We start from the raw sequence: 14,248 nt of genomic DNA, 5'->3' as shown, positions 1-14,248 counted from the left end.
CAAGATTTAGTCATCTCTCAACAATCTTTCGAGTTTAACCTCCTTTTTTGTTCTTCATAACCATTTTTTTCATTCTGATCATAATGATTTTCTTGTCGTTTCCAACATTCTAAGATTCAATTAGATGATTAGGATTTATCAAAGACATGACACACTTCCATGTCGATAATGCTCGAATCACCGCCAATCGGCACCAAGGCGATCCTTCCTGGCCGTTGCAACAAGTTGGCCCCTACCCGAAGCCTTTTAGACCGTTTTTATCAAGACAATTTCAACGTTTACACCCCCACCTTGACCATACTTGTTTAGTTCTTGCACTGGACCAATTTACACAAGGAAACTCGTCTATTGTTTCATTCCTCGCTTTGGACGCCCACATAAACCTTACATTTAGTTTCCCTCAGGTCCAACAACTGCCACACGCCTCTAACGTTCCCCATCTACCCGTGGTTATCCCTTTAGGTTGAATTAAGGGAAGTAATTGACTTACACAAGATTAGTAATCTCTCAACAATGTTTTGGGCCTACTTTTCTTTTTAGTTCTTTATAACATTGTTTATACGGATCTTATTGCTTTCTTTGTTGTTTCTCATCATTCTAAGATTGACTTAGAAGATTAGGCTAGATCCAAAACCTGTCAATAAAAGAAAGGCCATGTGAATAATTCTGAAATCACCGCCAATCCGACCTAAGTTCTCCTTCTTGTGCATTGCGACAAGTCCGCCCCTAGCCCATGCCATTCACACCATTTCCTTATCCGTAATGTCATCGTTTGCACCCCACCTCTACCATACTAGTTCAGTTCTGGCATTGAACGAATTTACAACAAGAAACCGATCTTTTGTTTCATTCTTCCATTTGAAGCAAACATAAACCTTACAATTTAGTTTCCTCAACTTCAAGATGTGCCACATTCCCCTAAGGTTCCCCATCTGCCGCATCGTTAAGCATTTAGCTTGATTCAAAGGATGTAATCGAGTTGCACAAGATTTAGTCATCTCTCAACAATCTTTCGAGTTTAACCTCCTTTTTTGTTCTTCATAACCATTTTTTTCATTCTGATCATAATGATTTTCTTGTCGTTTCCAACATTCTAAGATTCAATTAGATGATTAGGATTTATCAAAGACATGACACACTTCCATGTCGATAATGCTCGAATCACCGCCAATCGGCACCAAGGCGATCCTTCCTGGCCGTTGCAACAAGTTGGCCCCTACCCGAAGCCTTTTAGACCGTTTTTATCAAGAAAATTTCAACGTTTACACCCCCACCTTGACGATACTTGTTTAGTTCTTGCACTGGACCAATTTACACAAGGAAACTCGTCTATTGTTTCATTCCTCGCTTTGGATGCCCACATAAACCTTACATTTAGTTTCCCTCAGGTCCAACAACTGCCACACGCCTCTAACGTTCCCCATCTACCCGTGGTTATCCCTTTAGGTTGAATTAAGGGAAGTAATTGACTTACACAAGATTAGTAATCTCTCAACAATGTTTTGGGCCTACTTTTCTTTTTAGTTCTTTATAACATTGTTTATACGGATCTTATTGCTTTCTTTGTTGTTTCTCATCATTCTAAGATTGACTTAGAAGATTAGGCTAGATCCAAAACCTGTCAATAAAAGAAAGGCCATGTGAATAATTCTGAAATCACCGCCAATCCGACCTAAGTTCTCCTTCTTGTGCATTGCGACAAGTCCGCCCCTAGCCCATGCCATTCACACCATTTCCTTATCCGTAATGTCATCGTTTGCACCCCACCTCTACCATACTAGTTCAGTTCTGGCATTGAACGAATTTACAACTAGAAACCGATCTTTTGTTTCATTCTTCGATTTGAAGCAAACATAAACCTTACAATTTAGTTTCCTCAACTTCAAGATGTGCCACATTCCCCTAAGGTTCCCCATCTGCCGCATCGTTAAGCATTTAGCTTGATTCAAAGGATGTAATCGAGTTGCACAAGATTTAGTCATCTCTCAACAATCTTTCGAGTTTAACCTCCTTTTTTGCTCTTCATAACCATTTTTTTCATTCTGATCATAATGATTTTCTTGTCGTTTCCAACATTCTAAGATTCAATTAGATGATTAGGATTTATCAAAGACATGACACACTTCCATGTCGATAATGCTCGAATCACCGCCAATCGGCACCAAGGCGATCCTTCCTGGCCGTTGCAACAAGTTGGCCCCTACCCGAAGCCTTTTAGACCGTTTTTATCAAGAAAATTTCAACGTTTACACCCCCACCTTGACCATACTTGTTTAGTTCTTGCACTGGACCAATTTACACAAGGAAACTCGTCTATTGTTTCATTCCTCGCTTTGGACGCCCACATAAACCTTACATTTAGTTTCCCTCAGGTCCAACAACTGCCACACGCCTCTAACGTTCCCCATCTACCCGTGGTTATCCCTTTAGGTTGAATTAAGGGAAGTAATTGACTTACACAAGATTTGTAATCTCTCAACAATGTTTTGGGCCTACTTTTCTTTTTAGTTCTTTATAACATTTTTTATACGGATCTTATTACTTTCTTTGTTGTTTCTCATCATTCTAAATTTGACTTAGAAGCTTCGGCTGGATCCAAAGCCTACCAATAAAAGAAAGGCCATGTGAATAATGCTGAAATCACCGCCAATCCGACCTAAGTTCTCCTTCTTGTGCATTGCAACAAGTCCACCCCTAGCCCATGCCATTCCCACCATTTCCTCATCCGTAATGTCATCGTTTGCACCCCACCTCTACCATACTAGTTCAGTTCTGGCATTGAACGAATTTACAACAAGAAACCAATCTTTTGTTTCATTCTTCCATTTGAAGCAAACATAAACCTTACAATTTAGTTTCCTCAACTTCAAGAAGTGCCACATTCCCCTAAGGTTCCCCATATACCGCATTGTTAAGCTTTTTGCTTGATTCAAAGGATGTAATCGAGTTGCACAAGATTTAGTCATCTCTCAGCATTGTTTCGAGTTTAACCTCCTTTTTTGTTCTTCGTAACCATTTCCTTCATTTTGATCATATTGATTTTCTTGTCGTTTTCCAACATTTTAAGATTGAATTAGATGATTTGGCTTTATCAAAGACATGACACACTTCCATGTCGATAATGCTCGAATCACCGCCAATCGGTACCAAGGCGATCCTTCATGGCCGTTGCAACAAGTTGGCCCCTACACGAAGCCTTTTAGACCATTTTCATAAGGAAAATTTCAACGTTTACACCCCACCTTGACCATACTTGTTTAGTTCTTGCACTGGACCAATTTACACAAGGAAACTCGTCTATTGTTTCATTCCTCGCTTTGGACGCCCACATAAACCTTACATTTAGTTTCCCTCAGGTCCAACAACTGCCACACGCCTCTAACGTTCCCCATCTACCCGTGGTTATCCCTTTAGGTTGAATTAAGGGAAGTAATTGACTTACACAAGATTAGTAATCTCTCAACAATGTTTTGGGCCTACTTTTCTTTTTAGTTCTTTATAACATTGTTTATATGGATCTTATTGCTTTCTTTGTTGTTTCTCATCATTCTAAGATTGACTTAGAAGATTAGGCTGGATCCAAAACCTGTCAATAAAAGAAAGGCCATGTGAATAATTCTGAAATCACTGCCAATCCGACCTAAGTTCTCCTTCTTGTGCATTGCGACAAGTCCGCCCCTAGCCCATGCCATTCACACCATTTCCTTATCCGTAATGTCATCGTTTGCACCCCACCTCTACCATACTAGTTCAGTTCTGGCATTGAACGAATTTACAACAAGAAACCGATCTTTTGTTTCATTCTTCCATTTGAAGCAAACATAAACCTTACAATTTAGTTTCCTCAACTTCAAGATGTGCCACATTCCCCTAAGGTTCCCCATCTGCCGCATCGTTAAGCATTTAGCTTGATTCAAAGGATGTAATCGAGTTGCACAAGATTTAGTCATCTCTCAACAATCTTTCGAGTTTAACCTCCTTTTTTGTTCTTCATAACCATTTTTTTCATTCTGATCATAATGATTTTCTTGTCGTTTCCAACATTCTAAGATTCAATTAGATGATTAGGATTTATCAAAGACATGACACACTTCCATGTCGATAATGCTCGAATCACCGCCAATCGGCACCAAGGCGATCCTTCCTGGCCGTTGCAACAAGTTGGCCCCTACCCGAAGCCTTTTAGACCGTTTTTATCAAGAAAATTTCAACGTTTACACCCCCACCTTGACCATACTTGTTTAGTTCTTGCACTGGACCAATTTACACAAGGAAACTCGTCTATTGTTTCATTCCTCGCTTTGGACGCCCACATAAACCTTACATTTAGTTTCCCTCAGGTCCAACAACTGCCACACGCCTCTAACGTTCCCCATCTACCCGTGGTTATCCCTTTAGGTTGAATTAAGGGAAGTAATTGACTTACACAAGATTAGTAATCTCTCAACAATGTTTTGGGCCTACTTTTCTTTTTAGTTCTTTATAACATTGTTTATACGGATCTTATTGCTTTCTTTGTTGTTTCTCATCATTCTAAGATTGACTTAGAAGATTAGGCTAGATCCAAAACCTGTCAATAAAAGAAAGGCCATGTGAATAATTCTGAAATCACCGCCAATCCGACCTAAGTTCTCCTTCTTGTGCATTGCGACAAGTCCGCCCCTAGCCCATGCCATTCACACCATTTCCTTATCCGTAATGTCATCGTTTGCACCCCACCTCTACCATACTAGTTCAGTTCTGGCATTGAACGAATTTACAACAAGAAACCGATCTTTTGTTTCATTCTTCCATTTGAAGCAAACATAAACCTTACAATTTAGTTTCCTCAACTTCAAGATGTGCCACATTCCCCTAAGGTTCCCCATCTGCCGCATCGTTAAGCATTTAGCTTGATTCAAAGGATGTAATCGAGTTGCACAAGATTTAGTCATCTCTCAACAATCTTTCGAGTTTAACCTCCTTTTTTGTTCTTCATAACCATTTTTTTCATTCTGATCATAATGATTTTCTTGTCGTTTCCAACATTCTAAGATTCAATTAGATGATTAGGATTTATCAAAGACATGACACACTTCCATGTCGATAATGCTCGAATCACCGCCAATCGGTACCAAGGCGATCCTTCCTGGCCGTTGCAACAAGTTGGCCCCTACCCGAAGCCTTTTAGACCGTTTTTATCAAGAAAATTTCAACGTTTACACCCCCACCTTGACGATACTTGTTTAGTTCTTGCACTGGACCAATTTACACAAGGAAACTCGTCTATTGTTTCATTCCTCGCTTTGGATGCCCACATAAACCTTACATTTAGTTTCCCTCAGGTCCAACAACTGCCACACGCCTCTAACGTTCCCCATCTACCCGTGGTTATCCCTTTAGGTTGAATTAAGGGAAGTAATTGACTTACACAAGATTAGTAATCTCTCAACAATGTTTTGGGCCTACTTTTCTTTTTAGTTCTTTATAACATTGTTTATACGGATCTTATTGCTTTCTTTGTTGTTTCTCATCATTCTAAGATTGACTTAGAAGATTAGGCTAGATCCAAAACCTGTCAATAAAAGAAAGGCCATGTGAATAATTCTGAAATCACCGCCAATCCGACCTAAGTTCTCCTTCTTGTGCATTGCGACAAGTCCGCCCCTAGCCCATGCCATTCACACCATTTCCTTATCCGTAATGTCATCGTTTGCACCCCACCTCTACCATACTAGTTCAGTTCTGGCATTGAACGAATTTACAACAAGAAACCGATCTTTTGTTTCATTCTTCGATTTGAAGCAAACATAAACCTTACAATTTAGTTTCCTCAACTTCAAGATGTGCCACATTCCCCTAAGGTTCCCCATCTGCCGCATCGTTAAGCATTTAGCTTGATTCAAAGGATGTAATCGAGTTGCACAAGATTTAGTCATCTCTCAACAATCTTTCGAGTTTAACCTCCTTTTTTGCTCTTCATAACCATTTTTTTCATTCTGATCATAATGATTTTCTTGTCGTTTCCAACATTCTAAGATTCAATTAGATGATTAGGATTTATCAAAGACATGACACACTTCCATGTCGATAATGCTCGAATCACCGCCAATCGGCACCAAGGCGATCCTTCCTGGCCGTTGCAACAAGTTGGCCCCTACCCGAAGCCTTTTAGACCGTTTTTATCAAGAAAATTTCAACGTTTACACCCCCACCTTGACCATACTTGTTTAGTTCTTGCACTGGACCAATTTACACAAGGAAACTCGTCTATTGTTTCATTCCTCGCTTTGGACGCCCACATAAACCTTACATTTAGTTTCCCTCAGGTCCAACAACTGCCACACGCCTCTAACGTTCCCCATCTACCCGTGGTTATCCCTTTAGGTTGAATTAAGGGAAGTAATTGACTTACACAAGATTTGTAATCTCTCAACAATGTTTTGGGCCTACTTTTCTTTTTAGTTCTTTATAACATTTTTTATACGGATCTTATTACTTTCTTTGTTGTTTCTCATCATTCTAAATTTGACTTAGAAGCTTCGGCTGGATCCAAAACCTACCAATAAAAGAAAGGCCATGTGAATAATGCTGAAATCACCGCCAATCCGACCTAAGTTCTCCTTCTTGTGCATTGCAACAAGTCCACCCCTAGCCCATGCCATTCCCACCATTTCCTCATCCGTAATGTCATCGTTTGCACCCCACCTCTACCATACTAGTTCAGTTCTGGCATTGAACGAATTTACAACAAGAAACCAATCTTTTGTTTCATTCTTCCATTTGAAGCAAACATAAACCTTACAATTTAGTTTCCTCAACTTCAAGAAGTGCCACATTCCCCTAAGGTTCCCCATATACCGCATTGTTAAGCTTTTTGCTTGATTCAAAGGATGTAATCGAGTTGCACAAGATTTAGTCATCTCTCAGCATTGTTTCGAGTTTAACCTCCTTTTTTGTTCTTCGTAACCATTTCCTTCATTTTGATCATATTGATTTTCTTGTCGTTTTCCAACATTTTAAGATTGAATTAGATGATTTGGCTTTATCAAAGACATGACACACTTCCATGTCGATAATGCTCGAATCACCGCCAATCGGTACCAAGACGATCCTTCATGGCCGTTGCAACAAGTTGGCCCCTACACGAAGCCTTTTAGACCATTTTCATAAGGAAAATTTCAACGTTTGCACCCCACCTTGACCATACTTGTTTAGTTCTTGCACTGGACCAATTTACACAAGGAAACTCGTCTATTGTTTCATTCCTCGCTTTGGACGCCCACATAAACCTTACATTTAGTTTCCCTCAGGTCCAACAACTGCCACACGCCTCTAACGTTCCCCATCTACCCGTGGTTATCCCTTTAGGTTGAATTAAGGGAAGTAATTGACTTACACAAGATTAGTAATCTCTCAACAATGTTTTGGGCCTACTTTTCTTTTTAGTTCTTTATAACATTGTTTATATGGATCTTATTGCTTTCTTTGTTGTTTCTCATCATTCTAAGATTGACTTAAAAGATTAGGCTGGATCCAAAACCTGTCAATAAAAGAAAGGCCATGTGAATAATTCTGAAATCACTGCCAATCCGACCTAAGTTCTCCTTCTTGTGCATTGCGACAAGTCCGCCCCTAGCCCATGCCATTCACACCATTTCCTTATCCGTAATGTCATCGTTTGCACCCCACCTCTACCATACTAGTTCAGTTCTGGCATTGAACGAATTTACAACAAGAAACCGATCTTTTGTTTCATTCTTCCATTTGAAGCAAACATAAACCTTACAATTTAGTTTCTTCAACTTCAAGATGTGCCACATACCCCTAAGGTTCCCCATCTGCCGCATCGTTAAGCATTTAGCTTGATTCAAAGGATGTAATCGAGTTGCACAAGATTTAGTCATCTCTCAACAATCTTTCGAGTTTAACCTCCTTTTTCGTTCTTCATAACCATTTTTTTCATTCTGATCATAATGATTTTCTTGTCGTTTCCAACATTCTAAGATTCAATTAGATGATTAGGATTTATCAAAGACATGACACACTTCCATGTCGATAATGCTCGAATCACCGCCAATCGGCACCAAGGCGATCCTTCCTGGCCGTTGCAACAAGTTGGCCCCTACCCGAAGCCTCTTAGACCGTTTTTATCAAGAAAATTTCAACGTTTACACCCCCACCTTGACCATACTTGTTTAGTTCTTGCACTGGACCAATTTACACAAGGAAACTCGTCTATTGTTTCATTCCTCGCTTTGGACGCCCACATAAACCTTACATTTAGTTTCCCTCAGGTCCAACAACTGCCACACGCCTCTAACGTTCCCCATCTACCCGTGGTTATCCCTTTAGGTTGAATTAAGGGAAGTAATTGACTTACACAAGATTTGTAATCTCTCAACAATGTTTTGGGCCTACTTTTCTTTTTAGTTCTTTATAACATTGTTTATACGGATCTTATTGCTTTCTTTGTTGTTTCTCATCATTCTAAGATTGACTTAGAAGCTTAGGCTAGATCCAAAACCTACCAATAAAAGAAAGGCCATGTGAATAATTCTGAAATCACCGCCAATCCGACCTAAGTTCTCCTTCTTGTGCATTGCGACAAGTCCGCCCCTAGCCCATGCCATTCACACCATTTCCTTATCCGTAATGTCATCGTTTGCACCCCACCTCTACCATACTAGTTCAGTTCTGGCATTGAACGAATTTACAACAAGAAACCGATCTTTTGTTTCATTCTTCCATTTGAAGCAAACATAAACCTTACAATTTAGTTTCCTCAACTTCAAGATGTGCCACATTCCCCTAAGGTTCCCCATCTGCCGCATCGTTAAGCATTTAGCTTGATTCAAAGGATGTAATCGAGTTGCACAAGATTTAGTCATCTCTCAACAATCTTTCGAGTTTAACCTCCTTTTTTGTTCTTCATAACCATTTTTTTCATTCTGATCATAATGATTTTCTTGTCGTTTCCAACATTCTAAGATTCAATTAGATGATTAGGATTTATCAAAGACATGACACACTTCCATGTCGATAATGCTCGAATCACCGCCAATCGGTACCAAGGCGATCCTTCATGGCCGTTGCAACAAGTTGGCCCCTACACGAAGCCTTTTAGACCATTTTCATAAGGAAAATTTCAACGTTTACACCCCACCTTGACCATACTTGTTTAGTTCTTGCACTGGACCAATTTACACAAGGAAACTCGTCTATTGTTTCATTCCTCGCTTTGGACGCCCACATAAACCTTACATTTAGTTTCCCTCAGGTCCAACAACTGCCACACGCCTCTAACGTTCCCCATCTACCCGTGGTTATCCCTTTAGGTTGAATTAAGGGAAGTAATTGACTTACACAAGATTAGTAATCTCTCAACAATGTTTTGGGCCTACTTTTCTTTTTAGTTCTTTATAACATTGTTTATATGGATCTTATTGCTTTCTTTGTTGTTTCTCATCATTCTAAGATTGACTTAGAAGATTAGGCTGGATCCAAAACCTGTCAATAAAAGAAAGGCCATGTGAATAATTCTGAAATCACTGCCAATCCGACCTAAGTTCTCCTTCTTGTGCATTGCGACAAGTCCGCCCCTAGCCCATGCCATTCACACCATTTCCTTATCCGTAATGTCATCGTTTGCACCCCACCTCTACCATACTAGTTCAGTTCTGGCATTGAACGAATTTACAACAAGAAACCGATCTTTTGTTTCATTCTTCCATTTGAAGCAAACATAAACCTTACAATTTAGTTTCCTCAACTTCAAGATGTGCCACATTCCCCTAAGGTTCCCCATCTGCCGCATCGTTAAGCATTTAGCTTGATTCAAAGGATGTAATCGAGTTGCACAAGATTTAGTCATCTCTCAACAATCTTTCGAGTTTAACCTCCTTTTTTGTTCTTCATAACCATTTTTTTCATTCTGATCATAATGATTTTCTTGTCGTTTCCAACATTCTAAGATTCAATTAGATGATTAGGATTTATCAAAGACATGACACACTTCCATGTCGATAATGCTCGAATCACCGCCAATCGGCACCAAGGCGATCCTTCCTGGCCGTTGCAACAAGTTGGCCCCTACCCGAAGCCTTTTAGACCGTTTTTATCAAGACAATTTCAACGTTTACACCCCCACCTTGACCATACTTGTTTAGTTCTTGCACTGGACCAATTTACACAAGGAAACTCGTCTATTGTTTCATTCCTCGCTTTGGACGCCCACATAAACCTTACATTTAGTTTCCCTCAGGTCCAACAACTGCCACACGCCTCTAACGTTCCCCATCTACCCGTGGTTATCCCTTTAGGTTGAATTAAGGGAAGTAATTGACTTACACAAGATTAGTAATCTCTCAACAATGTTTTGGGCCTACTTTTCTTTTTAGTTCTTTATAACATTGTTTATACGGATCTTATTGCTTTCTTTGTTGTTTCTCATCATTCTAAGATTGACTTAGAAGATTAGGCTAGATCCAAAACCTGTCAATAAAAGAAAGGCCATGTGAATAATTCTGAAATCACCGCCAATCCGACCTAAGTTCTCCTTCTTGTGCATTGCGACAAGTCCGCCCCTAGCCCATGCCATTCACACCATTTCCTTATCCGTAATGTCATCGTTTGCACCCCACCTCTACCATACTAGTTCAGTTCTGGCATTGAACGAATTTACAACAAGAAACCGATCTTTTGTTTCATTCTTCCATTTGAAGCAAACATAAACCTTACAATTTAGTTTCCTCAACTTCAAGATGTGCCACATTCCCCTAAGGTTCCCCATCTGCCGCATCGTTAAGCATTTAGCTTGATTCAAAGGATGTAATCGAGTTGCACAAGATTTAGTCATCTCTCAACAATCTTTCGAGTTTAACCTCCTTTTTTGTTCTTCATAACCATTTTTTTCATTCTGATCATAATGATTTTCTTGTCGTTTCCAACATTCTAAGATTCAATTAGATGATTAGGATTTATCAAAGACATGACACACTTCCATGTCGATAATGCTCGAATCACCGCCAATCGGCACCAAGGCGATCCTTCCTGGCCGTTGCAACAAGTTGGCCCCTACCCGAAGCCTTTTAGACCGTTTTTATCAAGAAAATTTCAACGTTTACACCCCCACCTTGACGATACTTGTTTAGTTCTTGCACTGGACCAATTTACACAAGGAAACTCGTCTATTGTTTCATTCCTCGCTTTGGATGCCCACATAAACCTTACATTTAGTTTCCCTCAGGTCCAACAACTGCCACACGCCTCTAACGTTCCCCATCTACCCGTGGTTATCCCTTTAGGTTGAATTAAGGGAAGTAATTGACTTACACAAGATTAGTAATCTCTCAACAATGTTTTGGGCCTACTTTTCTTTTTAGTTCTTTATAACATTGTTTATACGGATCTTATTGCTTTCTTTGTTGTTTCTCATCATTCTAAGATTGACTTAGAAGATTAGGCTAGATCCAAAACCTGTCAATAAAAGAAAGGCCATGTGAATAATTCTGAAATCACCGCCAATCCGACCTAAGTTCTCCTTCTTGTGCATTGCGACAAGTCCGCCCCTAGCCCATGCCATTCACACCATTTCCTTATCCGTAATGTCATCGTTTGCACCCCACCTCTACCATACTAGTTCAGTTCTGGCATTGAACGAATTTACAACTAGAAACCGATCTTTTGTTTCATTCTTCGATTTGAAGCAAACATAAACCTTACAATTTAGTTTCCTCAACTTCAAGATGTGCCACATTCCCCTAAGGTTCCCCATCTGCCGCATCGTTAAGCATTTAGCTTGATTCAAAGGATGTAATCGAGTTGCACAAGATTTAGTCATCTCTCAACAATCTTTCGAGTTTAACCTCCTTTTTTGCTCTTCATAACCATTTTTTTCATTCTGATCATAATGATTTTCTTGTCGTTTCCAACATTCTAAGATTCAATTAGATGATTAGGATTTATCAAAGACATGACACACTTCCATGTCGATAATGCTCGAATCACCGCCAATCGGCACCAAGGCGATCCTTCCTGGCCGTTGCAACAAGTTGGCCCCTACCCGAAGCCTTTTAGACCGTTTTTATCAAGAAAATTTCAACGTTTACACCCCCACCTTGACCATACTTGTTTAGTTCTTGCACTGGACCAATTTACACAAGGAAACTCGTCTATTGTTTCATTCCTCGCTTTGGACGCCCACATAAACCTTACATTTAGTTTCCCTCAGGTCCAACAACTGCCACACGCCTCTAACGTTCCCCATCTACCCGTGGTTATCCCTTTAGGTTGAATTAAGGGAAGTAATTGACTTACACAAGATTTGTAATCTCTAAACAATGTTTTGGGCCTACTTTTCTTTTTAGTTCTTTATAACATTTTTTATACGGATCTTATTACTTTCTTTGTTGTTTCTCATCATTCTAAATTTGACTTAGAAGCTTCGGCTGGATCCAAAGCCTACCAATAAAAGAAAGGCCATGTGAATAATGCTGAAATCACCGCCAATCCGACCTAAGTTCTCCTTCTTGTGCATTGCAACAAGTCCACCCCTAGCCCATGCCATTCCCACCATTTCCTCATCCGTAATGTCATCGTTTGCACCCCACCTCTACCATACTAGTTCAGTTCTGGCATTGAACGAATTTACAACAAGAAACCAATCTTTTGTTTCATTCTTCCATTTGAAGCAAACATAAACCTTACAATTTAGTTTCCTCAACTTCAAGAAGTGCCACATTCCCCTAAGGTTCCCCATATACCGCATTGTTAAGCTTTTTGCTTGATTCAAAGGATGTAATCGAGTTGCACAAGATTTAGTCATCTCTCAGCATTGTTTCGAGTTTAACCTCCTTTTTTGTTCTTCGTAACCATTTCCTTCATTTTGATCATATTGATTTTCTTGTCGTTTTCCAACATTTTAAGATTGAATTAGATGATTTGGCTTTATCAAAGACATGACACACTTCCATGTCGATAATGCTCGAATCACCGCCAATCGGTACCAAGGCGATCCTTCATGGCCGTTGCAACAAGTTGGCCCCTACACGAAGCCTTTTAGACCATTTTCATAAGGAAAATTTCAACGTTTACACCCCACCTTGACCATACTTGTTTAGTTCTTGCACTGGACCAATTTACACAAGGAAACTCGTCTATTGTTTCATTCCTCGCTTTGGACGCCCACATAAACCTTACATTTAGTTTCCCTCAGGTCCAACAACTGCCACACGCCTCTAACGTTCCCCATCTACCCGTGGTTATCCCTTTAGGTTGAATTAAGGGAAGTAATTGACTTACACAAGATTAGTAATCTCTCAACAATGTTTTGGGCCTACTTTTCTTTTTAGTTCTTTATAACATTGTTTATATGGATCTTATTGCTTTCTTTGTTGTTTCTCATCATTCTAAGATTGACTTAGAAGATTAGGCTGGATCCAAAACCTGTCAATAAAAGAAAGGCCATGTGAATAATTCTGAAATCACTGCCAATCCGACCTAAGTTCTCCTTCTTGTGCATTGCGACAAGTCCGCCCCTAGCCCATGCCATTCACACCATTTCCTTATCCGTAATGTCATCGTTTGCACCCCACCTCTACCATACTAGTTCAGTTCTGGCATTGAACGAATTTACAACAAGAAACCGATCTTTTGTTTCATTCTTCCATTTGAAGCAAACATAAACCTTACAATTTAGTTTCCTCAACTTCAAGATGTGCCACATTCCCCTAAGGTTCCCCATCTGCCGCATCGTTAAGCATTTAGCTTGATTCAAAGGATGTAATCGAGTTGCACAAGATTTAGTCATCTCTCAACAATCTTTCGAGTTTAACCTCCTTTTTTGTTCTTCATAACCATTTTTTTCATTCTGATCATAATGATTTTCTTGTCGTTTCCAACATTCTAAGATTCAATTAGATGATTAGGATTTATCAAAGACATGACACACTTCCATGTCGATAATGCTCGAATCACCGCCAATCGGCACCAAGGCGATCCTTCCTGGCCGTTGCAACAAGTTGGCCCCTACCCGAAGCCTTTTAGACCGTTTTTATCAAGAAAATTTCAACGTTTACACCCCCACCTTGACCATACTTGTTTAGTTCTTGCACTGGACCAATTTACACAAGGAAACTCGTCTATTGTTTCATTCCTCGCTTTGGACGCCCACATAAACCTTACATTTAGTTTCCCTCAGGTCCAACAACTGCCACACGCCTCTAACGTTCCCCATCTACCCGTGGTTATCCCTTTAGGTTGAATTAAG

Source organism: Carya illinoinensis, chromosome 7 (genome assembly GCF_018687715.1).
Source record: "Carya illinoinensis cultivar Pawnee chromosome 7, C.illinoinensisPawnee_v1, whole genome shotgun sequence".
NCBI lineage: Eukaryota > Viridiplantae > Streptophyta > Magnoliopsida > Fagales > Juglandaceae > Carya > Carya illinoinensis.
Note: the sequence above shows the minus strand (reverse complement) of the source record.